General features: G+C 44.3%; 1 protein-coding gene across 2 annotated transcripts in view; it reads left to right on the top strand.

Annotated features, from left to right (window-relative positions):
• Window positions 1-26,717, top strand: part of LOC139275163 (spermatogenesis-associated protein 13-like) — a 365,108-nt gene that overhangs the window by 32,864 nt on the left and 305,527 nt on the right. The window lies entirely within an intron of this gene.

Here is a 26,717-nt window from a genome sequence, read left to right as displayed (position 1 = left end):
CTGCAAGTGCAATGCCCCTATTTTTTTTTCAAAAAAAAGGAGGCAGACAAAAAGCAGGAAACTATAGACCAGTTCGCCTAACATCTGTGGTTGGGAAGATGTTGGAATCCATTATTAAAGAAGCAGTAGCAGGACATTTGGAAAAGCAAAATTTGGTCAGGCAGAGTCAGTATGGATTTGTGAAGGGGAAGTCATGTTTGACAAATTTGCTGGAGTTCTTTGAGGATGTAACGAACAGGGTGGATAAAGGGGAACCAGTAGATGTGGTGTATTTGGACTTCCAGAAAGCATTTGACAATGTGCCACATAAAAAGTTATTGCACAAGATAAAAGTTCACGGGGTTGGGGGTAATATATTTTCCTTGAGAGTTGTGAAATATCTCCTTTTAAATATATGGCAATGTTCATCAACTATCCTACACTTTAATCTATTTTCCCAGTTCACTTTTGCCAACTCTGCCCTAATATCTTTGTAGTCTCCTTTATTTAAGCTTAGTACACAGGTTTGAGATGCAACTTTCTCGCACTCCATCTAAATTTGAAATTCACCCATGCTATGATCGCTCATTCCAAGGGGATCTTTTACTAGGAGATTGTTTATTCATCCTGTCTCATTACACAGGACCCGATCTAAGAACCAACCCCCTTGTTGGTTCCGTTACATACTGCTCAAGGAACCCGTCCCTTATATGAACTCTATGAACTCTTCCTCAAGGCTACCCTGACCAATTTGATTTGTCCAATCAATATGGAGGTTAAAATCACCCATGATTATTGTGGTTCCCTTTTTACAAGCCCTCGCTATTTCTTGGTTTATACTCCGACCAACAGAATTGGTACTGTTAAGGGGCCTATAGACTACGCCCACAAGTGACTTTTTCCCCTTTTTATTCCTTTATCTCCACCCAAACTGTTTCAACATCCTGATCATTTGAGCCAATATCGTTTCTCACTATTGCAGTGATTCCATTCTTTATCAACAGAGCTACCCTGCCTCCTTTTCCTTTCGGTCTGTCCTTCCAACTTGTCAAGTACCCCTGAATGTTTAGTTCCCAGTCTTGGTCACCTTGCAACCACAGGCTAGAGCCTCCAATTAACGCCCATTTTACCGCTGAAATTATGTAAAATGCCCAGATATCGCTCATTTTGGCGCAAAATGGAAACTGCTGGGTTTTTTTTAGGAGACTTATCGCCGAGCGTTATTTTCCCAATGGTCTTGACGGCGAGAAAAAAAATATACAGCTCACCCACTTTTTTGGGGCGGAATCAGCAGGATGGGCGAATTTAATGCCCATAATATCGCCCAGCACGAAAATAACGCCGAGATTCAATACTTGCGCCCGGCGACTGTTTTTGTCTTAAAGAGCATTTTACCCAAACTAGCAGCCATGGAGATTGCCCATCGTCAATTTCACCACCTCGCGCGCACACATCGCCCACAATATCGCTCGCTCAAAAAAAACGCCCACAAAAAGTGGAATTAACCGGGACGAAGCATTATGGACGCCATGTTGTAGATCACATGTTGCCTCCTTTAAAAGGCTGCTGTGCTTCATCCTCGGCTCCGGTTCAGATGTACTCTGCAGGTCGTTGGAGTTGATGTGAACATCTCTGAAAACATCTTGACCACACTGACCGATTTGGAATTGGAGGTGTGCTTGTTGGGACATTCCTTGTTTGTGTGCAATTGGTGGCAAACAGAGCTGTTACAATGGGGCTTTGTCCTTTCTCAGCCTGTCTTGGTGACCAAATACATGCAGCAGAATCGACATCGCCGAAGGAACGCTGCACTGCATTATGTGCCCTGTGTACGAAGTGACAGACAGATGAGGAGGACCAGACGTTACACCCCCCGCCGCAAGTACAAGGAGAAGCATTCTTACCTCGACTTGCCTGACACCAGCTGCCTTCGGAGACTGCACTTCCACAAAGAGATTATCACTGAGGTATGCCAGCTGCTAGGGGCAGACCTGCAGCCTGCCAGCACCATCAGAACCGCACTTTCCGTCGAGGTCAAAGTCACCGCGGCACTGTCGTTCTATACCGCGGGTTCTTTTTAGGCCACAGCTGGCAACATTTGCGGACTTTCTCAGCATGCCACACATCGCTGCATTAGACAGGTCACTGAAGCCCTGTATGGATGCAGGAGGGACTTGATCAGCTTCCCTATGACCAGAGAGGCACAGTGAGAGGGCTCTAGGTTTCTCCAGAATTGCAAACTTCCCCAAGGTGCAGGGAGCAATAGACTGTACTCGCATCGCGATGCGGGCACCTTTTCAGGATGCAGAGGTTTTCAGGAACCGCAAGGGGTTCCACTCCTTGAATATCCAGCTGGTTGTCGACCACCAGCAAATTTTACTGGCAGTGAATGCTCAATTTCCAGGCAGCATCCATGATGCGCACATCCTGCGTGAGAGCACTGTATCCGACTTGTTTTACAATGAGCCAAAAGGTGCTTGGGGGCAAAGGATATGGCCTTGCCACCTGGCTGATGACCCCTCCTGCGTGACACCCACACCGAAGCTGAGAGGCGATACAATGAAAGCCACAGAGCAACTCGCAATATCGTGGAGAAAACCATTGGAGTGCTGACGCAGTGCTTCAGATGCCTGGACTACTCAGGAGGCAAGCTCCAATACTACCCTGAGCAGGTAGTTCAATTCGTGGTAGTGTGCTCCATGCTGCACAACTTGGCTATTGGGAGAGGGCAAGAATTGCCTGATGAGTCTGACAGTCCACCTTACCAGAGAGAGGAAGAGGAGGACGAGGAGGCGGACGCCGACATCGGCCCAGACAATCAGGCTGACGCTGAAACCGTGCCCCCGCCCTCTTGTAGACCGCATGAAAGGGCTCATGGTGGCATGATAGCTGCAAGAGCCTTACGTCAGGAGCTCATCAATGATCGCTTTGCCTGAAAGAACGTTGGTGTTATTTCCAAGGCTGAAACACTGTTCGGTGTGCAGGTCATACATCAATGGTGCATATCATCTTGGTGTCAGTTAAAGTTTACGTTGAGTGTGATTATACCCTTTTATAAGGAATCACCAGCGTGTAATGGTGCAGCTATCTGAGCCAATGTGCTGTAAGGTTTTGTTAAATAAAAAACATTTGAACCGAACATTAATCTGAAATCATCAGTATTTCTTACAAACCAAACTCCGCCCCACCCCCCCCCCCCCTTCCCCTCCTGACTCTAAGCCACCTGGCCGAGGTGTTCATTGGGTGAGTGGGGGGGTTGGCGGCGGTGATGGCCGAAGCGCTGCTTGGACGGATACGGGAGAGGACGGTCCCGAGGTGGGAGCGTGCTCCAAGTCATAAGCAAGATGTTGCTGCTGGCTCTCGTATGTGGTTGGCAATGGGGATGCGTCACCTTGGGTGGTGATCCGGGAGCTCTCTGCCACCAGAGATCCTGGCTACCAGCTCCAGGGTCTGATCCATCCCTTCCATTTTATGTTATTTGTTGGACAAAAACTCAATGCCAGCTATGTTCTTGGTGCTTAGTGGGCTTTTTGCTGCTGGTGAATCTCTGTCGTGCCTCCCACAACAGCCAACCAAATGCACACCACAGCCACACACTGTTTCAGTGCCTCTGAGCTTCCCCTCTCTCTCCTCTTCTACGCATGTCATGATGACCCTTGACCTCCAGAATCACGGGAATTGAGCATTGTCATGCTGTTGTTGAGGACGGCAACACTTTACGGCAAAAGGTCAGAAAAATTTAACGCTACCGCCCATTTGATATCACTCGCGGTAACGCCCATTTTCAAAAATGTAATCTAAGTGTTTTGAGAGTGGGCGAGAAGCCGGCGATTTGAAAACCCTTTTTTGCCACTTACGCCGGAAATAACACCCATTTTTGGGCGATAAGCACAAATGTTGGGGTTCTAGCCCCACGATTTTGTTACGGCTATCAGATCATACCTATTTGTGCCGACAGCTCATCTAATTTGCGTGCATTCAGATAAAGAGCTTTAAGTGTTTTCTTACCATTTTTGTCCTGCTACGGCCCCAGTTTCTGATACGCTCTTTTATGTTTATAGATTCTGTCCCTTCCTGTCACACACTGGTTTTCGTTTCCCCCAATGCTACCCTGCTCTATTGCCTTCACCTTGTTCTTTTACTGTTCTACTCACTTGGACCCTCCCCCCCCCCACACACACACAAACACACACTAATTAGTTTAAAGCTCTCTCTGTAGCCTTAGTTATTCGATTCGCCAGGATCCTAGCCCCAGCATGTTCCAAGTGGAGTCAGTCCCAACAGAATAGCTCCCTTTTACCCCAGTACTGGTGCCACTGTCCCATGAACCAAAAGCCATTTATCTCACACCTGTCTGAGCCATGTGTTTAACTCTCTGATCTTATTTACCCTATGCAAATTTGTTCGTGGCTCAGGTAGTAATCCAGAGATTATTACCTCTTGTGGTTCTGCTTTTTAATTTGGCCCCTAGCTGCTCATAATCCCTTAGCAGAACCATCTTATCTGTCCTATCTATGTCGTTGGTACCCATGTGGACCACAACAACTGGATCTTCCCCCTCCCACTCCAAGTTCCTGTCCAGCCCTGAGGAGATGTCCTTAACCCTGGCAGGCAACACGGCCTTCGGGACTCACGCTCACGGCTGCAGAGAGCTGTATCTATCCCCCCAATGATACTGTCCCCATCTATTATGGTTTTTTTTTTTTAACTCCCCCCTGCTTAAATAGTGTCCCGTACCATGTTGTTGAGGTCAGTTTCCTCAACCTCCCAGCAGTCCCTGCTCTCATCCACACAGGGAGTAAGAGCCTCGAACCTGTTGAACAAGAGCAAGGGCTGAGGCTCCTCCATCACTGCCTCCTGGATCCCCATACCTTCCTGACTCGTCGTCACACCCTCCTGTCCTTGACTGTTAAATTTGAGTTAGTTAGCTTAAGGGTGTGACTACCTCCTGGAACAGTGTCCAGGTAACTCTTAACCCTCCCTGATGTGTCGCAGTGTCTGCAGCTCAGACTCCAGCTCATCAATGCGGAGCCGAAGTTCCTCGAACTGCAGACACTTACCGCAGACGTGGCCACCGTGGACCTCAATGGGGGTCCACCAGCTCCCACATGTTGCAGCACTGGCACATCACCCATCCTGCCATCTCAATGTATTTAATTATTTTTTAATTTTTAGTCCCACCAATGCTACAGAATTTTAACCCTTAGTAAAACGCACACTACTATTTAGAAAACAGTTGATTAAATAATTAAGCAAGAAAGGAGAGAGAACTCATCAACAAATCAATTCCCTGCTTTCCTGTGACGTCTAATGTAGTCTTTTCACATCTAGTCTCCCTCAGCAATTTAAAGCTCTGGAACTGTTTAAGAGGTGGTCAGACTGTGACTGGGGTGGACGGAAGGTGTTTGGTCAAGTCCGCTCATACATCTTACTTGTCACGGTAATTTTATAACTGATTATACCTGTAATTTACAATAAAAGGGACCGCAGCAGTGGTTCTCAAACTGGGGTCCATAGAGACTTTCAGAGGGTCTGTGAACTAGACTGCCTCCATCACAAATTTCATATGTGGAACATACTGAAATAAAAAGGCTTCTAACTGGAGACTGTTCAATAAAGCTAAATTAAATGTTATTAACACTAATAATAACCTTCTCCCACCCACTAACTTCTAACACCACCTCTCTGCACTCTGTTTCTAGCTGGAGTTTTCCAACCAGAGCTTTACCATTGGTTCCTTGATGCACCAATCTTGCAGCATGCTAACATCCGGTTTGTGGAGAGGGGTAGAATTGTACTTTTTAAAAACTAGGCTTAGGTTTTAACTGATAGGAACAACTCTAGAGTTCCATCTATCTATAATAACTCTAATTATTGTGAAATAAACTCACGCACATTTCATTTTTTTAAAAAAAGGACGCGACTGCTGCCAACAACAAAGACATTGCGCATGCGCAGTTCCAATGGCTTCTTAGTTGCTCTTGCTGGATTTTGTAGTCAAGTCATTTTGATAGATTAATGTGGTTTGTTCGTGAAATGAATCATCTTTGTAATTATTCAAAGGAAAGATACTGGCGATGTCCAGTAATTTCTAAGGGGTTTCTAGTCTCCGATGTGGTTTGATGGTATGGTCCGGCTCGGCTCCGGGTTCCTCGTGTCTAACTGGTGTGCTTGAGAAGTGGACGCTCCTGGACTTTGTCAACAATCCGAGCTTTAAATGTAAGTAATAATAGACATGGCTGATGAGGGTTTAATGTTAAATATTACCAACAATAGGGAGGGCGTGGGAAAAAGAGAGCGTTGCAGCCGAACTGAGCCCAGAGAGAAAGTTAACAGTTATGCGCTGGTGAACTGAGCTGAAAAGAAAATTAAAATTACATTTTGAATTGTGGTTTCTATCTGATTATGTTGAATTTCTATCGGCTTATGTTGAATTGGTGTTTCTATTGGATTAATGATAGTTAGGAACATTAGCATTCATGCGCAGAATGTTCCTGCAGCTTCTGGTTCGTTGGCAGCAGTCACTCTGTTTTTAAAAATCCAAAAATTATCCCTTCCCCTTTTCTGATTGGTTTTTCACCAATCATTGGAGAGCATTGATTGGATAACTTTGAGTATATTCAAGACTGAGATAGATAGATTTTTGAATATTTAGGGGATCATGGGATATGGGGACAGTGCAGGAAAGTGGAGTTGAGCTGGAAGACTAGCCATGATATTGAATCGAGTAGGCTCGAGGGGCCGAATGGACTACTCCTGCTCCTAATTCTAATATTCTTATGTTCTTAGAAAGTAGCCATCAATCACTTACGGTTGTCAAACATCACACACAGGATAGACAGATTGCAGTGAGAAGCATCTGTAAGTAAATACCTGTTTTCTTAAAATAATTAAATACTCTTTACATGCAGCACTTGAATGAGTTATACAGTATTATAATTTAGATATGGGTGGGGGTGCGTCTGTGATTTGTTTGAAATGGGGTCCTTCAACCAAAAAAGTTTGAGAATAAGTGTTCTAGAGGCCACAGGGGCTTAGGACTTTTAATAAAGGGGAAGCACAAGGTGTGAACAGCTTCTTGAACTGTCCGAAATAGCTCTCAAGCTTAATCTGTTATGGCAAATGGCTACACCATTTTCCCAGTATAGGCAGCTGTCGGGGATAAGTGGGGATGGTGTAAGTGGTGGGGACTGTAGTGCCTTTGGAAGGCCTCTTGAGGTTCTGGGATAAAAGGAGCTTCTAACTGCCAACAAAAAAGGTCTACAAAACAATAGTTATAACATCCTTACTGTGGCCCCAAGTTTCCCCAACACCTCTTTCCAGCACACTTGCCCATGGTGCGCCGACTTTTTACTCCCAAAAAACGGCGCCGAAAATGTAGCTGCTGATTCTCCCCGCTCCGTGGACCGTCCTAGGATCTGGCGCGGCGTGGCAACCACAGTGTGGGGGACGGAGCTACAGCCGTGCGCCGAAAACAGTACCAGCAGCTGTGCACATGCGCAGTAGCTCCTCGCCCTCCCAGCATGTCCTGATGCTCGCCCACCCTATCCCTGGCCGAATGGACGACCCGATGTTCGCCGCCTCTATCCCGGGCCGAGTGGCTTGCCGCACAGGCCGGCCGCTGCCTTCCAGTTCAGTGTGGTGTGCCGAGGGAGGCTTGCTAGGAAGCCCGGGGGAGCAAGAGCTGGACCTGGGCCCCAGCTCGCTGTACAGACACTCTGTCCACTTCATCCTTGATGCTCTCGACACTTCGCTGAGCTGTCAGAGTCTGGCCGTCTGTTCCAGGAGTTAAGCCTCTTTCCTCTGTGGGGAGAGTTGGAGAGCCTCGATGTGCTGCAGCAGTAACGGCGAGTCCCTGATCTGCACCGGGCCGGAACCCCCCGAAGCCTGCACTGCTCGGAGATCTCTCCTGCTTGTTGCTAGCCTCCCGCCCCTAGCCCTGTCCGAAGGGCTTACTGGTGCGTGCTTCAGTTGGCGAGGTAGGATTTTTTTATTTGTTAGTAATTGATTTATTTTTCATTTATTATTGATGGTTTTTATGCTTCTTTAATGTAATTGTGAAGATGTTTAGTGCTTTGTAAAATCCTTTCTCTTCCCTTCCCGCCCCCCCCCCCCCCCCCCATCTCTGGCCACCTGTGCTGATTTCTTAATTCACCGCAAGGTTTTTCAGAGCGGACACAAGTGGCCTCATATGCTGGTCTAAGTTAGTTTGGAGTAACCTTTAGCTGGCTAAACTTGCTTAAATGGCCAAAACAGGTGCAAGTGGCTGGTAACGCCACTTTTTGGGGAAAAAAAAAACGAAACTCAAAAAAAAAACCTCACTAACTCACTTACACTGGAGCAAATTAAATGGGGAGAATTGCGATTTTTTAAGTTACTCCAAAAAAATCTAGTTGCTCCAAAAAAAAGGAGCGACTCCTGGGGAAACTTGGACTCTACAGTATGCAATAGGTGGACCAATTGCAGTCACCACATCAGAAAACTCAATCATTTCACCTAGGTTGCCTCAAAGATCATGAAAATTCAATGGTTGCACAAGATTCTGGACAAGAAGGTGGGCAATAAATGCTGGCCTTGCCAGTGACGCCCACATTCCATGAACGAATTTAAAAGAAAAGAGCTCTTCAGAAGAGCAAATATGCTAGTCATCAGGCAAAGATAGTAAAAGTACAGCTAAAGTGAATTGATGACCTAGGGCTCAATTTTGGCCACGAGATTTCTGGCGTACTTACCAGATGTGCGCCAGTTTTCCACATGGAAGTGCGCCAAAAATCTTCGGGCCGATTTTGGCCGCTGTCCCAGGTCTTCGAGCTGCTGGCGTGGCGTGGCAACTGGGTCTGTGGGCGGAGCCAGCGTCCTGTGCTGGAAACAGTGCCGGGACGCTGGACATGCGCAGTAGGATCGGGATTGCCGTGATCGCGCATGCGCAGTAGAATCGGGCTGCCGTTAGTGGAGAAGTTTGGAAAATCAATAAGCACAACAATAATCATTGCTACCACCCACCCCCCTGGCAGACATAATCAAAAAGCAACATTGCAGCTTATTGTTTATCATCAGATCCAGCGGATCTTCTGTTTTGTATTAGAGAATTGAGTCGGCCCCACTTCAGCCAGCCCAGCCCAGCCTCTCCTCGCCCCCCCCCCCCCCCCCCCACCCCAGCCTCCCGATGTGTCTTTGCCGGCTGCCTCTTTCCCAGGCCAAATGACCTGCAATGGAATTTTTCTCATAATTTAAAATCTCAGAACATTTTGTTTTCAGCACCTATTTAGTACGTTACTTTTTTTTTTGTCTTTTCCATAACTAGAGAGAAGTCTGGCACGTAGGCTGTGGACTGCTTTTCGTTATCTCAATTGTTCCAGCCTCAAGGTCGTGTTATTTAATATAATTTTTTTTTGAATCCATCTCTGTTGTTTTGCTGTGCCTTCTCTGAATGTTTTCTTTCAACAAGTTTGTGAGCATGTTAAATCTTTTTTTTTTAACCACCGGGACCATGTAATTTTTTCTTTTTTTTTTCAACAAACCTATCCTTTGTGCATTTCCTGGCTCCGTAACTTATCATCCGAATATACGTAATTCAATAAGGTTCACACTCTTAAACTTCCCACATACAGGACAACACTACGAAGGGTTAAAACAAACTTTCATTCTGTTTGAGATAAAACAAACCACAACTCCCCGGCTTTTTTTTTTACAGTAAAAATCACAGAAGCATTTCTCATTTAAACAGACATTCACAAGAGTCACTTTTCTTTCCTATTAATTTTTGGATCCATGATTGATCATCTATCCCTATCTAGCTCTAACTATAACCTATCTTTCCAAGTCGCCGCTTGGTTTGCGTCATCGCGCAATTTCCCTATCTCTATCCCTATTCTAAGTTTGAAAGGTATTCACCAGATTGTCCTGGATCTCGTTCAGACACAACCTGAGAACCAGCGAGTGGCTAAACTTTCCTCAGACTTTTGAAACCGGGGGAAACTGGAGCAGTATTGAAATCATACTCACTCCAGTGGCCACTTTCCCCTCGTCTCGTCCAAGGCTAGTCTGGCTCTTAATTCGCAAGTTTTCGGCAGTCGTCTGTTGAGATCCCACTTCTAACACCAAATGTTGATTCCTGAATTCTTTTACCTCAATCTGGTTCAGTAAAATTACTGAGTCGAATACCTCTTGTGCTTTGAACAAAGCAGTCTTTATTTTACCGGCCGGAAAGACGTATCAGACAGGGGATATACATTCTCGATCGAGCGTACACACTCCCTACGGATAAGTGAAGTTACATCGTAAAGCGACAACAGTTATACATTCTCGGCAAAAGATAACAAGGTAGGGCTAGAGTGACATCCTAGTTCAACCTATCTCTTTTGGTTCCCCTTTCCCTTTGTCTACTCATAAGCCGACCTAAGTATGGTCTGATTTTAAACAAAGACCTTCTGTTAATGTTTCAGGTTAATAACATGATTTAATAAGACCTTGAGGTTTTTCTGCAAGCTGTGGGTTTTGTTTCAATATGTGTTAGTGTTGTAACATTTCGCAGTCTCGAGTCCGAGATGTCATGGCTATTCCCCCATGAATTCTTTGTTAGCTTATACTGTCCCTATACAATTCCCACGTTCTCAACTTCAATGTCTCTTATACATTTTAAACATTCACAAAATGACCTCCTGTACAGGCCGGCCCGCTGCCTTCCCTGGCCGAGTTCAATTGAAGGTAGGATTTACTACAATGATTTATTTGTTGTTCAATTGTGTACCTGAGTTCTTTATTTTTATTGAGTTATTTCAACTTTTATTTGCAATGTTTGGTGCTTGGTCGTGGCTGCCATCAGCTCCCGCACCTATCCCTGACCGAAGGGCATTGCCGGTGCATGCTCCAGTTGGGAAGATAAGACTACTTATTATTACTTGATTTATTTTATATTTTATATCATTTATTAATTATTATGGTTTATATGGTTCTTTATTAAAATAATGTGTTTATTGCTTTAGTCCTTTGTGTTTAATGCTTCCCAACCCCTGTCTCTGGCTACCTGCGCTGAACTTTTAACTCTAGGTAAAGTTTTTCAGAATGTACAAAAGTGGACACTTACTTTGGAGTAAGTTTTAACTGTCTAAACTTGCATAAATGGCCAAAACAGGGTAAGTGGTTGGTAGCGTCCCCTTTTGGGGAAAAAAAAACCTGAACTTAAAAAAAAAAAAAAACCTAACTAACTCACTTACACTGGAGCAACTTAGATGTGGAGAAATGCGATTTTTAAGTTACTCCAAAAAAAATTTAGTTGCTCCAAAAAAAAAAAGCAACTTCTGGGGAAACTTGGGCCCCTAGTCTGCAGGCATGGCGCTAGACTACTTGCCTCCTTGATAAAGTGCAACATCCCCATTGACACCTGGGAATCCCTGACCAAAGACCGCCGTAAGTGGAAGAAGAGCATCTGGGAGGGTGCTGAGTACCTAGAGTCTCGTCGCTGACAGCATGCAGAAAACAAGCACAGGCAATGGAAGGAGCATGCGGCAAACCAGGCTCCCCCCACCCACCCTTTCCTTCAATTACTGTCTGTCCCACCTGTGACCGAGACTGTAATTCCTACATTGGACTATTCAGTCACCTGAGAACTCACTGAGAGTGGAAGCAAGTCTTCCTTGATTTCGAGGGACTGCCTGTGATGAGACTACCCAAGAAGGTATTCTACGGTGAGCTGAAGCTTGGTAAATGCTTTGATGGTCAGTTTAAAAGTTATAAAGATTGGCTAAACACCAATCTTAAAGTGCCATCTGATCTGACACATGGGAATGTGATTCTTGTGATAGGAAAAAGTGGCAAAAGATGATTAACGATGGCACAACAAAGCTTGAAGCAAATTGTATCCAGATAGCTGAAGAAGAGAGCTCAAAGGAAATCAAGGAAAGATCAGGTCTCTGGTCAATCTGACATCTGATATCTTATGTGTGGGAAAACATTCCTCGTGAAAATCGGGCATTACTCATGAGAGCCCACAATCTGTATTCATTGGTAATGAATCGTAGGCTATTATCATAGACAAAGATGGACAAACCATCATCATGCATAAAAAGAAAAACTAATTGTTCAAATAGATGTATAGAAGAAGGTTGGTGTTTTGTGTTGATTTCTGAAAGTGTTGAATTACAATCTAGTTTAGTCTGGCCAACAAAAAGAGCACTGTGTCTCTTCAGTCAACTGTTTGAATATCTGGCACCCTGCAATGATAACATTGCATTTAGAAAGAGAGTTATTGTTTTCTGTGTACTGCATGTTGCCTTGCGCTCTCTGTTACTGTATCATAGAAGAGCAGAACTGTGTCTCTGAAGGAAAATAACATTAATTGTTAAATGAGTTTGCAGCTTAGATTTTTGGAGATATTGTTATGCATTTAGTTTCTGTTCTAACTTTGTCCAAACTGAAATTTTATGAACTTTTATGATGCCAGAAAAATAGTTAAGACTGGTGTTGGCAACTTTTGTCAGCCACTAACTTGAGATAAGAAATGAGTTGACATTTGTAAGCTTAACAAAATTTAGTGTTCCACTGTTTCCTAACTGGTTGGATGGAGATTTACTTAACATGCTATGCAAATATGTTTGAAGGACATTGTGACCAAGTAAGTTATTTTGCATGTATGCCTTGTGTACATCTATGATTCACAATCTGCTTCAAATGTGAGTATTTTAATCTTTTTTTTAGCTCTATAAGCTGTTTATTTGTACATTTTTGAATGTGTTGGCTAGCCAAAAACATACACATATATTCATTGCTGCACTATTCTTATTCCTACCACCCTGTACTAGTCTTGGGAAGTTGCTGAGTGCCCCCAATAATGGGCCCAAATGTGGCCAGTACAGATTTCTGGCACACTCTCCAGAGGTGCGCCACTTTTGTAGAACTCCCAAGAGCGCAAAAAATCTTTGGGTCGAGTTTGGCCGCTCCCCAGCCTCTCCTCCATGGTGACGTAGCGTGGCAACTGGATTCGGGGGCCGTGCCGGGACCTCTGCACATGCACGCTAGAGTGTGTGCGCATGTGCAATAGCTCCTAGCCCCCAGAAGCTGAGAGTGTGTGATGCAGGCTGTGTGGGAGGGGCTGATGCTCGCCGCCCCTATCCCGGGCCGAGTGGTCTGCCGCACAGGCCGGCTGCTGCCTTCCCGCGCTGAGGGCTACAAGAGACAGATTGGTGGGGCGGGTGGATGGGGTGGGAAGGGAAGGGAAGAGTTTTGATCTGGCGGGAGGGGGGGGGTGGGAAGAGTTTTGATGTGGGAGGGAGAGAGAAAAGAATCTTCAAAGATTTTCCAGTACTTTAATATCTAGCTATCTTTACTCAGAAAACATACTCAGTTTAATCAGGCTGGTAGCACCTACACCCCGTCTAGTCTCGTTGCTTGGGATTTAAAAAAAAAAACTAGTATTCCTATCATAACACTGTCATTTGGAGGCTACCTACGCTAAACTCTTAATTCACCGCAGGGTTTTTCAGAATGTACAAAAGTAGCCACTTACTCTGGCCTGACTTAGTTTGGATTAAGTTTTAGCTGCCTAAACTTGCTTAAATGGCCAAAACAGGCGTAAGTGGCTGGTAACACCCTCTTTTGGAAAAAAAACTGAACTTAAAAAAAAAAAACTAACTAACTAACTCACTCACACACTGGAGCAACTTAAATGGGGAGAATTGCAATTTTTAAGTTACTCCAAAAATAATCTAGTTGCTCCAAAAAAAACGGAGCAACTCCTGGGGAAACTTGGGCCCAATCATTATTGTAACTATATAGTTTGGATGTGGGTTCTACAAGTAACAAGTCAAAAACCTACATTACAACAATGACTCCACTCAAAGCACTTCATTGCCTGTGAAGCACTTTGAGACGTCCGGTGGTCATGAAAGGTGCTTTATAAATGCAAGTCTGTCTGTCTCCTTTTTAGCCAGAGCAGAGATGTGTAATATTGCAAATATTCGTTATCCCCAAATATTCTTGAGGGTATTGCCAAACTCCAGATGCAAGTCCAGAAGAACCTACCAGTATAAAGGCAGGAGCTTGTTTATACATCCCTGGTTGAGAAGGGACCTTGCATATTATTAGAGGGAGGTCACTCAGTGATGTATCTTCCTGCAGATGGATGCAAGTAGGGCACGAGAAAAGGAGGTAATTCAGTCCATTGTGCCTGTGACAGCTCTTTGAAAGAGCTATACAATTAGTACCACTCCCTTACTGTTTCTCTATAGCCTTACAAATGTTTCCTTTTCAAGTATATATCGAAGAGGTAGGGAGCTTGGCCAACTTATCCACAATGGCAAGCAATTGCTGGACTTTGGTTGCACAGGACCAGCGGGCATCGGCTATGCACTTGTAATACTTCATCTCTCTATTTACTGCCTTCCAGTACTGCGCCATAACCTGTGAGAAGTAGGAATTCCAAGTGTAGATGTACTCAAGTTCCTACCTTTTTCTGGTGGATTCCTCTGGACATGGGACAAGATTTTGGCAACACCACCTACTTTATGCAAATTAAGTACAAACTCTGGCAAGGTCAGTGGTTGGAGACCTGTTGGGCCCATGGGTTTTTGGCACCATTAACTTTTCTACTGAACCTTCTGTGTAGCTTTAGAAAAAAACACCTTGGGTCATTCATGCCTTGACTTCATTTTAGCAAAAATGTCCATTCATTGTGTTTAAAATATCTTTATTATAGGAAAGCTCTAATTTTAAGGTTCCATATATTTTCTTCAATAGAATTAGCAATTTTAGATAATATTTTGTTGGTTAGGCATTGAATATTGAAGAGGGTAGCATTGCATACTGAGAGCAATAATTTTTTGCCAAATAAAGGAATGATACACTGACTAAACTGTTGACCAGTTTTGATGGATGGAATTTTGAGGATTGAAATCACTTGAATGTTGAAAAAGGCAAACTTCTCACCAGAGATCGAGAGATCCCTATGGGTAAGCTTTCTTTGGGGCCAGCGACGAGGGCCTTTGCTTCGCTGCTGACCGCAGAGACAGTGGTGCAACTCGCTGCATGGAAATTCTCCCATGTTTCTCCACTCAAAGCACTTCATTGCCTGTGAAGCACTTTGAGACGTCCGGTGGTCATGAAAGGTGCTTTATAAATGCAAGTCTGTCTGTCTCCTTTTTAGCCAGAGCAGAGATGTGTAATATTGCAAATATTCGTTATCCCCAAATATTCTTGAGGATATTGCCAAACTCCAGATGCAAGTCCAGAAGAACCTACCAGTACAAAGGGACTGTAATTAAACAATATATGCATTTGATATTTCATCAATAATCAAAGTAAATATATATTTACATAATTTAATTTCACAATCTCTTTTTTTAAAGATAATCAATAAATTGATTTCCTTTTTCGTAATTTGTCGAAGAGAACAATGTGCATCAATATTGCACATTAACCACTCTCTGAACTCTCCAGGCTCTGTACAAAAGGAAAACCCAAGTAAAGGCATTTATTATAAAATGAAGATTCAAAATGATATCTGATCTATCTATTACAATCGTACTTCAAACTTGATGTACACCAAATCTTGTAAATTTTAGTCCACAAATGTTTGACATTATTCTTCGATCATTGCTAGCAATCATTGCCATCAATTAGCCTTCTCAATATCTTCCAATGGTTTAGAATAATTAGATTTTGAAAAATTGATTTGGATCACATTTGGTTATTGCAAAATGCATGACTCAGTCTTTTAGACATAAGTTTATGCAATAGAAACATGAGAGAATTTCCATGCAGCGAGTTGCACCACTGTCTCTGCGGTCAGCAGCGAAGCAAAGGCCCTCGTCGCTGGCCCCAAAGAAAGCTTACCCATAGAGATCTCTCGATCTCTGGTGAGAAGTTTGCCTTTTTCAACATTCAAGTGATTTCAGCCCTCTAACATAGAAACATAGAAAATAGGTGCAGGAGTAGGCCATTCGGCCCTTCGAGCCTGCATCGCCATTCAATGAGCTCATGGTTGAACATGCAACTTCAGTACCCCATTCCTGCTTTCTCTCCATACCCCTTGATCCCCCTAGTAGTAAGGACTACATCTAACTCCTTTTTGAATATATTTAGTGAATTGGCCTCAACAACTTTCTGGGTGAAGAAGTTTCTCCTCATCTCTGTCCTAAATGGCTTACCCCTTATCCTTGGACTGTGACCCCTGGTTCTGGACTTCCCCAACATTGGGAACATTCTTCCTGCCTCTAACCTGTCCAGTCCTGTCAGAATTTTATATGTTTCTAGGAGATCCCCTCATTCTTCTGAACTCCAGTGAATACAAGCCCAGTTGATCCGGTCTTTCTTGATATGTCAGTCCCGCCATCCCGAGAATCAGTCTGGTGAATCTTCGCTGCACTCCCTCAATAGCAAGAATGCCCTTCCTGAAGTTAGGAGACCAAAACTGTACACAATACTCCAGGTGTGGCCTCACCAGGGCCCTGTACAATTGTAGTAACACCTCCCTGCCCCTGTACTCAAATTCCCTCACTATGAAGGCCAGCATGCCATTTGCTTTCTTAACCGCCTGCTGTACCTGCATGCCAACCTTCAGCGACTGATGTACCATGACACCCAGGTCTCGTTGCACCTCTCCTTTTCCTAATCTGTCACCATTCAGATAATAGTCCCCAGAGCAATACTGCTGTGATGTCAACCAGCTGTCTATGCAGCCAATCACATTGCAGAATTCTCAGTCAGAAAATGACTTGAAAGTGCTGTCATCTACAGGGCTACGGACCAACAGTTGGAAAGTGGGATTAGTTTGGATAGCTCTTTTTTTTGTCTGGCACAGGCACAATGGGTCGAATGGCCTACTTCTGCGCTGTAAATTGCTGTGATTCTATGGGCCCAAATTTGGCCCTCCAATTTTTCGGCGCACCTCCGAGCCCCCTGCCGACATTTTACCTCAGAAGCAGCGGCAAAAGAAATCTGAGCAATCATGACCGATTCTCGGACTGTTTGTGGAGCTGGCGTGGCGCAGAAGAAGTGGGGTGGGGGGGAGCTAGGTCCCGACATTGAAAACAGCACCGGGACCTCTGCACATGCACGTTAGAGTCTGTGCACATGTGCAGTAGCTCCTGACAGGCTATTTTGGCAAACGTGCACTGCAGGCTATGTGGGAAGGGTAAACAGCTAGTTGTCGTGGTGCATATAGCTACCAACTATCTAGGTTTAAAAAAAAACGGGATGAGGTCCTACAAGATGAATTTAGGGAGCTAAGAGCTAAAATTTAAAAAGTAGGACCTCAAAGGTAGTAATCTCCGGATTGCTACCAGTGCCGCGTGCTAGTCAGAGTAGGAATCGCAGGATAGCTCAGCTGAATACGTGGCTTGAGGATTGGTACAGAAGGGAGGGATTCAAATTCCTGGGACATTGGAACCGGTTCTGGAAAGGTGGGACCAGTACAAACCGGATGGTCTGCACCTGGGCAGAACCGAAACCAATGTCCTAGGGGGAGTGTTTGCTAGTGCTGTTGGAGAGGAGTTAAACTAATACGGCAGGGGAATGGGAACCTATGCAGGGAGACACAGGGAAGTGGAATAGGGGCAGAAGCAAAAGATAGAAAGAAGAAAAGTAAAAGTGGAGGGCAGAGAAACCCAAGGCAAAAAGCAAAAAGGGCCACATTACAGCAAAATTCTAAAGGGGCAAAGGGTGTTAAAAAGACAAACCTGAAGGCTCTGTGCCTCAATGTGAGGAGTATTCGGAATAAGGTGGACAAATTAACTGTGCAGATTGCAGTTAATGGATATGATGTAATTGGCATCACGGAGACATGGTTCCAGGGTGACCAAGGCTGGGAACTCAACATCCAGGGGTATTCAACATTTAGGAAGGATAGACAGAAAGGAAAAGGAGGCGGGGTGGCGTTGCTGGTTAAAGAGGAAATTAATGCAATAGTAAGGAAGGACATCAGCTTGGATGATGTGGAATCGGTATGGGTGGAGCTACAAAATAACAAAGGGGTAGAAGACGCTAGTGGGAGTTGTGTACAGACCACCAAACAGTAGTAGTGAGGTTTGGGACAGCATCAAATAAGAAATTAGGGATGCGTGCAATAAAGGTACAGCAGTTATCATGGGCCACTTTAATCTACATATTGATTGGGCTAACCAAACTGGTAGCAATGCGGTGGAGGAGGATTTCCTGGAGTGTATTTGGGATGGTTTTCTCGACCAATATGTCGAGGAGCCAACTAGAGGGCTTAGACTGGATGATGTGTAATGGGAAAGGACTAATTAGCAATCTTGTTGTGTGAGACCCCCTTGGGGAGGAGTGACCATAATATGGTAGAGTTCTTTATTAAGATGGAGAGTGACACAGTTAATTCAGAGACTAGGATCCTGAACTTAAGGAAAGGTAACTTCGATGGTGTGAATTGGCTAGAATAGACTGGCGAGTGATACTTAAAGGGTTGACGGTGGATTTAAAGATCACATGGATGAACTTCAACAGTTGTACATCCCTGTCTGGAGTAAAAATAAAACTGGGAAGGTGGCTCAACCGTGGCTAACAAGGGAAATTTAACAATAGTGTTAAATCCAAGGAAGAGGCATATATATTGGCCAGAAAAAGCAGCAAACCTAAGGACTGGGAGAATGTTATAATACAGCAGAGGAGGACAAAGGGTTTAATTAGGAGGGGGAAAAAGAGAGTATGAGGAAGCTTGCTGGGAACATAAAAACTGACTGCAAATGTTTCTATAGATATGTGAAGAGAAAAAGATTAGTGAAAACAAACATCAGATTCAGGTGAATTTTAATGGGGAACAAAAATGGTGGACCAGCTAAACAAATACTTTGGTTCTGTCTTCACGAAGGAAGTCACAAATAACCTTCCGGAAATACTAAGGGACCGAGGGTCAAGTGAGAAGGAGGAACTGAAGGAAATCCTTATTGGGTGGGAAATTGTGTGAGGGAAATCGGTGGGATTGAAGGCCGATAAATCCCCGGGGCCTGATGTAGTCTGCATCCCAGAGTACTTAAGGAAGTAGCCCTAGAAATAGTGGATGCATTGGTGATCATTTTCCAACAGTCTATCGACTCTGGATCGGTTCCTATGGTCTGGAGGGTAGTTAATGTAACACCACTTTTTAAGAAAGGAGAGAGAGAGAAAACGGGTAATTATAGACCGGTTAGACTGACATCAGTAGTGGGGAAAATGTTGGAATCAATTATTAAAGATGAAATAGCAGCACATTTGGAAAGCTGTGACAGGATCGGTCCAAGTCAGCATGGATTCATAAAAGGGAAATCCTGCTTGACAAATCTTCTGGAATTTTTTGAGGATGTAACTAGTAGAGTGGACGGGGGGGAACCAGTGGATGTGGTGATGTTGGACTTTCAAAAGGCTTTTGACAAGGTCCTACACAAGAGATTGGTGTGCAAAATTAAAGTACATGGTATTGGGAGTAATATACTGACGTGCATAGAGAACTGGTTGGCAGACAGGAAGCAGAGAGTGGGGATAAACTGGTCCTTTTCAGAATGGCAGGCAGTGACTAGTGGAGTGCTGCAGGGCTTAGTGCTGGGACCCCAGCTATTTGCAATATACATTAATGATTTGGATGAGGGAATTGAGTGTAATATCTCCAAGTTTGCAGATGGCACTAAGCTAGCGGTGTGAGCTGTGAGGGGGACACTAAAAGGCTGCAGGGTGACTTGGACAGGTTCGGTGAGTGGGCAAACGAGTGGCAGATTGCGGAATAATGTGGATAAATGTGAGGTTATCCACTTTGGTGGCAAAAACACGAAGGCAGAATATTATCTGAATGGCGGCAGATTAGGAAAAGGGGAGGTACAACAAGACCTGGGTGTCATGGTTCATCAGTCATTGAAAGTTGGCATGCAGGTACAGCAGGCGGTGAAGAAGGCAAATGGTATGTTGGCCTTAATAGCTAGGGGATTTGTGTATCGGAGCAGGGAGGTCTTGTTGCAGTTGTACAGGGCCTTGGTGAGGCCTCACCTGGAATAGTGTGTTCAGTTTTGGTGTCCTATTCTGAGGAAGGACGTTCTTGCTATTGAGGGAGTACCGACTGATTCCCGGGATGGCAGGACTGATATGAGGAGAGACTGGATCGACTGGGCCTGTATTCACTGGAGTTTAGAAGGATGAGGGGGGATTTCCTCGAATCATATAAAATTCTGACGGGACTGGACAGGTTAGATGCAGGAAGAATGTTCCCGATGTTGGGGAAGTGCAGAACCAGGGGACATAGTCTAAGGATAAGGGGTATGCCATTTAGGACTGAGATGAGGAGAACCTTCTTCACTTAGTTGTTAACCTGTGGAATTCCCTACCACAGAGTTGTTGTTGCCAGTTCATTGGATATATTCAAGAGGGAGTTAGTAATGGCCCTTATGGCTAAAGGGATATGGAGAGAAAGCAGGAAAGGGGTACAGAGGTGAATGATCAGCCATGATCATACTGAATGGTGGTGCAGACTCAAAGGGTCGAATGGCCTACTCCTGCACCTATTTTCTATGGCAGACTGCTCAGAAAAATACCAGTCCAAGGGAAAGTGGCAAGTTCGATCCAAAATTGGCTCAGTGACAAGAAGCAATGGGTAATGGTCGATGACACGTGTTTTTATTACTGGAAGGCTGTTTACAGTGGGTGTATGTCAATGATTTAGACTTCAATGTAGGGGGCACGATTAAGAAGTTTGCAGATGATAGAAAAATTGGCCTTATAGTTGATAGTGAGGAAGATTGCTGTAGTCCGCAGGAATATATCAATGGACCGGTCAGGTGGGCAGAAAAGTGGCAAATGCAATTCAGTCCAGAAAAGTGAGGTAATGCAAAAGCGGAGTGCTAACTAGACCAGGGAATACACAATAAATGGTAGGATACTGAAAAGTGTAGAGGATCAGAGGGACCTTGGAGTGCATGTCCACAGATCCCCGAAGGTAGTAGGATAGGTTCATAAAGTGGCTAAGAAGGCATACGGGATACTTTCCTTTATTAGCCGAGGCATAGAATATAATAGCAGGGAAGTTATGCTTTAACTGTATAAAACACTAGTTAGGCCACAGCTCGAGTACTGCATACAGTTATGGTCACTATATTACAGGAAAGATCTGTTTGCACTCCATCATCATCATCATCAGCATCATCTGAAGCGGTCCCTCGAACGAGGATGACTTGCTTGCACGAGTTCACAGGTGTTTCGATGAAGGACCCGATGTTCCAGTCCTGAATTCCAATTGAGGGGGTGGAAGATGCCTGTGCGTGAATTTTTTAATGTGCAGTGACCGTTGCACACTAGCCACCACACGGGCTTGACAGAGCTAGGTCTTGTCCAGTGGCAAGGATTAACCAAGACGAATGGAAACCTGCTGTGCTGCACGGACTTAGTGCGCACACACATCGCATTGTGGGCTGGCCCGTGCTGCCCCTGGGCCCTGGGCTCTTCTGGTCCCCGTACTCTCATCTGTCGCACCTCCGCCATAAACATACACCGCATCTCGCCACAAACGCTCGCTGCTCATCCGTCCCGACCTTCCCACTCCTCTGTACCTGGACCCTGTCAATGTTCCTACGTACAGAAGATAAAACAACAACAGCTTGTATTTATATACTGCCTTTAACTTAGTGAAACGTTCCATGAGAGGGTACAGAGGAGAGTTATGAGGATGTTGCCAGGACTGGAGTATTTTAGTTACGAGGAAAGACTGGATAGACTTGGGTTGTTTTCTTTGCAACAGAGGAGGCTGAGGACTTATTGAAGTACATAAAATTATAAAGGGCATAGCTCGAGTGGATAGGAAGGACCTATTTCCATTGGCAGAGAGGTCAATAACCAGGAGGCATAGATTTATAGTAATTGGTAGAAGGATTAGAGGAGAGCTGAGAATTTATTTCACCCAGAGGGTGGTGGGGGTCTGAAACTCGCTGCCTGAAAGGGTAGTAGAGGCAGAAGGCCTTATTGCATTTAAAAAGTACTTGGATATGCACTTGAAATGCTGTAACCTACAGGGCCCTGGAGCAAGAGCTGGAAAATGAGATTAGGCTGGATAGCTCTATCGGCTGGCACGGATATGATGGACCAAATGGTGGCCTCCTGTACTGTAAATTTCTATGCTTTGAAACTTTTTTGAACAGGAAAATCCAAGATGTATGTATTATTACAACTTGACAATTTGGTTGGAGTTTTGTTGGCATTTTGCAATGGTGACATTACCCATAGGGGAATCGGCTTTCATATTTTTTATAAAGGGTACCCAACTTTACCTCCATCAACACCATGACTCCTGCTTTTTCCATAATTTCTAAATTAAGCCATAGGTGAGTTGAAATTTCCATCAGCTCACTGTTCACGTAATTAAAGCCAATGGCCCAGAATTTGTGGTCGGTATGATGGCGTACTCTTGAGTACGACGCCATACTGCCTTTGAAATAGACCTCAAGTTTTGGAAAGCGCATGCGCTAAATCTTGAACTTGCACTATGTCAAGTTCAGAATAAACAGATGATCAGCTGTGACTTTTAAGTCCTCATTGAAATGATGTGCTGCTGAAAAGTTGGGCTATTTGCCCACTTAGTGCGCATCAATTAACCTGGAAAATTTTAGGGGCTGGTGCAAACAGATGCAGTACTCTTTAGCTACATCACCAACCATAAATTCAGAACCATTTTTGGTTCCTATCAGTAACTACACGTTTCTGGCTCCTGCTCTATTAATCTCTGTACTGAACCAGGTTTTTTTTTTGCACCTTGGCATTCAGCTTGACCCTGAGCTGACATCTCTGGAAAATTGTCCAGTTATCCCATTATCTTTCTCTCTCTCTCTCTCTCTCTCATCTTTCTCTCTCTGCTGTCAGCACCTTAATGCACACCATGGGCCCAAGTTTCCACATGATTCGCGCCTGATTTTTAGGAGCAACTGGTGGAGAATGGACTATTTTAGAAATCGCAATTCTCCACATTTTTTTTTCTGCAGTTCTAGTCAGGTAGAACAGTTCTAGTTTAGAACAGAATTTTTTCTTCAAAAGGGGGCGTGTCCGGCCACTGACGCCTGATTTGAAAGTTTCCACAGTGAAAATGTACTCCAAACTAAAGTAGAATGGAGCCAGTGAAGATTTTTGTAGAACTGAAAAAACCTGTTCTACACATTAAAAAATCAGGCGCAGATTACAAATTAGGCGTCCAGAATGAGGTGGGGGGAAGGGAACTCATTAAATTCGACAATAAATCCTTATTTATACTTCTACAAATATTATACAAATAAATCCAACCTGAATAAACAATTAAATAAACCATCTTCCTACCTGTGTGAAAGTGCTTCAGCCAGGGAGAATTCTGCAGCTGTTCGTGCGAGGGAGAGGGAGAGGGAGAGGGAGAGGGAGAGGGAGAGGGAGAGGGAGAGGGAGAGGGAGAGGGAGAGGGAGAGGGAGAGGGAGAGGGAGAGAGAGGAGCAGGAGCGCGGGTCGGGGGGGGGGGAGCGAGTCTCGGGTCGGTCCGGGGAGGAGGGTGGGGGGAGCGGGTGTCGGGTTGGGGGTGGGGGAAGCGGGTCTCGGGTCGGTGCGGGGGGTGGGGGGGGAGCGGGTCTCGGGCCGGGGGGGTGGGGGGGAGCGGGTGTATGGTCTGGTCGGGCGGGGAGCAGGAGCTGGCCATGGGAGGAGCCTCATTCACGCAACCCCAGTGAGGCCATTGGGCCAGGGCTAGGGGCTGCGTGCTTCGGGCCCCTCCCACACAGTTCGGCGCCTGGAGCTACTGCACTTGCATGCCGATTGTAGCGCGCATGTGCAGAGGTCCCGGCACTGTTTTCAGCGCCGGGACCTGGCTCCGCCCCCCCCATAGCTCGTGCTGGCTGCGCCGAGGGCCAGAGGACCTGTAAGTAGGTGGAGAATACCGAGGATTTTTTTAGGCGCCGTTTTAGACGTGAAAAACGAGCGCCCAGCTCGGAGGGGCGCCTGTTTTTTTTCTTGTGGAAACTTGGGCTCCATATCTCTCAATGATTTATCCAATTATCTACTTGCTGGCTTCCTCTATTCCTTGAATTTCATGTAATTCAGTACTCACTAACAAAATCCTTTCTCACAATGTCCTGTGCATCATATCTTTTGGGCAGTATGGTTCAATTTACGTTCTGAGGCGTTGGGAGAGCCTGACTAGCCTTTGTCAATGCTACCCTTGAGAGAGCATGCATGGGATAACCTCTAAGCTAAAATAGCAGGCAGAAGAATGTTAAACAAGGGTGTGACATGTTCATCTGATATCATTGACCATTTCTCGGGTTATATACTTAAAGTGGAATATAATACATGATGAAAAACTGAGGGATGTAAGAATTCATATAGAATGAATAGAATTCATATTGGATTAAATAGAATTTTAGGTGGATAAAAATTCTAAATTCAGATGATCTACATTTTTGAAATTTGGTTATGATGATGAACCCTGGATTTGAAGTTGTATTACCCAATTGAGAACTTTTTATAACTTAGTTTGTTTTGCTGAGTTCAAGATGGTAACCGTTGGCATAGACTATTTATGCTGTGACTACATATTGAGATCTGTAACTGCACCCAATAATCTTCCCTGCTACCCCTAAGAATAAATAAAAACATATTGTTTGATTTTTTTATGAATACAAAGGCAGTGTATCTGAAATGTATTTTTTCTTAATTCTAAATATACTGTTGTATATTTTTCATTACCTGAGCTCTTTTATATAGCTCCAAGATCATCTCTCAGTTGCCTCCTTTTCAGGCTGAAAAGCCTAAGTTACGAGGAAAGACTGGAGAAACTTAGATTCCTGACAGTAAAGATCAACATCATGGTTCCTCTCTGCACTGCCTCCAGCAGCTTTGTGTCTCGGGGACCAGAATTAAATGTAGTATTCAAAATGGCGTCTGACCAGAGCACTGTACAGTTTGAACACTGCTTTGTCGGACCTGCATTCTGTATTGTGGCTATGTAGTTCAACATACTATTGGCTTTGTTGATGGCTGCTTTGCTTTAGTTAGGCATGTTGAATCTACAAAGATTTCTAGATCTCTTTCTGCTTCATCCTTAGCTATTCATCTATCAAACTGTCTTGCATTGGATTTGATGCTAATGGACCTAAATGAACTCTGCAACATTTGTGAGATAATTTGAGTGTGTCAAGTTTTGTTGCACGGTTCAAGCAGTTATCTCTGTCCCTTTTCTCTTAAAGTTTAAGAAATAGCGTTTAGTTCTGGGCTTTGTTTCTGATCTATATAAGAGGATTATAAACACAGGATCTAGTGACCTGAAAATGCTTTAGAAGTGCTTGTCACTATTAGTTACAATCCATGTGATCTGCCATTTTAGAATATTAACCTTGAAGCATAAAAGGGAAGTTTTTAAAAAAAAACTTTTCTTTTCCACCTTTTCCCCCTCCCCATTCCTTGGGGGGAAAAGTGAAGCACAAGTCTTTTAACATAACTGTTTCATCTCATCCTACCTCACCATTTCCAAAAACAATGACATACTGGTGTGAATCTCTTTGCTGCTGGACTGCTAGGCTTTTGTGTAAGCGTGAAAAGGAAGAATGCAGCTGAGACAAAATGGCATAGAACATTGTTCAAGACTCGTTTGAAAATGCAAAATCTATATAGCATTTCCCAGAACTTGGTTTGGGTTTGAAGATCATAGAATCATATAGTATTGTGAGCCAAAAGTTGTTGCAGAACCTGCAAGTTTGAACATTTGTGAAACATGTGATATAAGACTATGCTGGGGTGACCCAATCTTCCACCATAACTTTGTTGGAGATGGGTGTTTCTCTAGGGTTTTTGCCTAGGTTCCACCAGGTGTTCAGTGAATTCCTCACTCTGGAGATTTTATCCCTATATCTGGAAGGAAGAGCAGGAGTTCTTCCCCCACAAAGCTCCACAGCATTACTGTGGGATGCTGCCAGCCCATACTGAGCCCTCCTGCATTTTCCACCACTCCACCTTGCAAGGCTTTCCTACAAAAAGATGCAGGTCCAAATTTGAACCCCAATATTCGGGGTATCTGATTCAGGAGGTGCGATAGGTGCTAACAGCTCGCCTCTAAAATGAGGACAAAGCTCGATTTCGGATGAGCTTCAGGATTCTGGTGCATGCTTGAATTTCAACCCCAGTATTTCTGCAGATTTTAGCATGCAGTTCTTCAGAAATTTGCCCTCCAAAAAATGGTTTGCTTCATTCTTTGTATTCTTTTGCCATAACTGCTTACAAATCAAATACGTGAGCTTTCCATTCATGGTCACAAAGAAATATAAAATGAATGTCATGATTTGTGTGAATATTCTGGTAATTTGCATAATTTACAGCCGGTGTTCTAGGATACAAAATGCACAGTTTAAGAGGGAAAGGACAAAAGTTACAATGAAGGCTATTGTCACAGCTTAAAAAAAACAATTATTTTTGCTTTTGAAAAAAGCTATATTTTCTTTTGTAACAAAGGTTAGTAATTTTGTATCCATAAAATCCCAGCCGCCAGGACATTCTCCCCCTGAACTCAAAAATGTGATAAATAATTCAGAATACTAATCTTTGCCATCAGGACAGCCAGTCTCCCACCCCCATCCCATTGGATCCCTTCACATCTTGTTTGGTTTGGTTTGGTTTCCTATCAGTCTGTTTGAAAGATGCAGTTCTCCAGGGTTGTTTAATGCAGTGCCTGGGAGATTCATGTCCCATTCAGGGAAGCTTGGCACAGTACACCGTGGACCGTATGTTTGACATTGCTGATCTACAGTGCAGCTGTTGCCTTTTTTCTGATT

This window comes from Pristiophorus japonicus, chromosome 10 (genome assembly GCF_044704955.1).
Source record: "Pristiophorus japonicus isolate sPriJap1 chromosome 10, sPriJap1.hap1, whole genome shotgun sequence".
In the NCBI taxonomy this organism is placed as follows: Eukaryota; Metazoa; Chordata; class Chondrichthyes; family Pristiophoridae; genus Pristiophorus; species Pristiophorus japonicus.
This window is presented reverse-complemented; position numbering and strand designations above follow the sequence as displayed.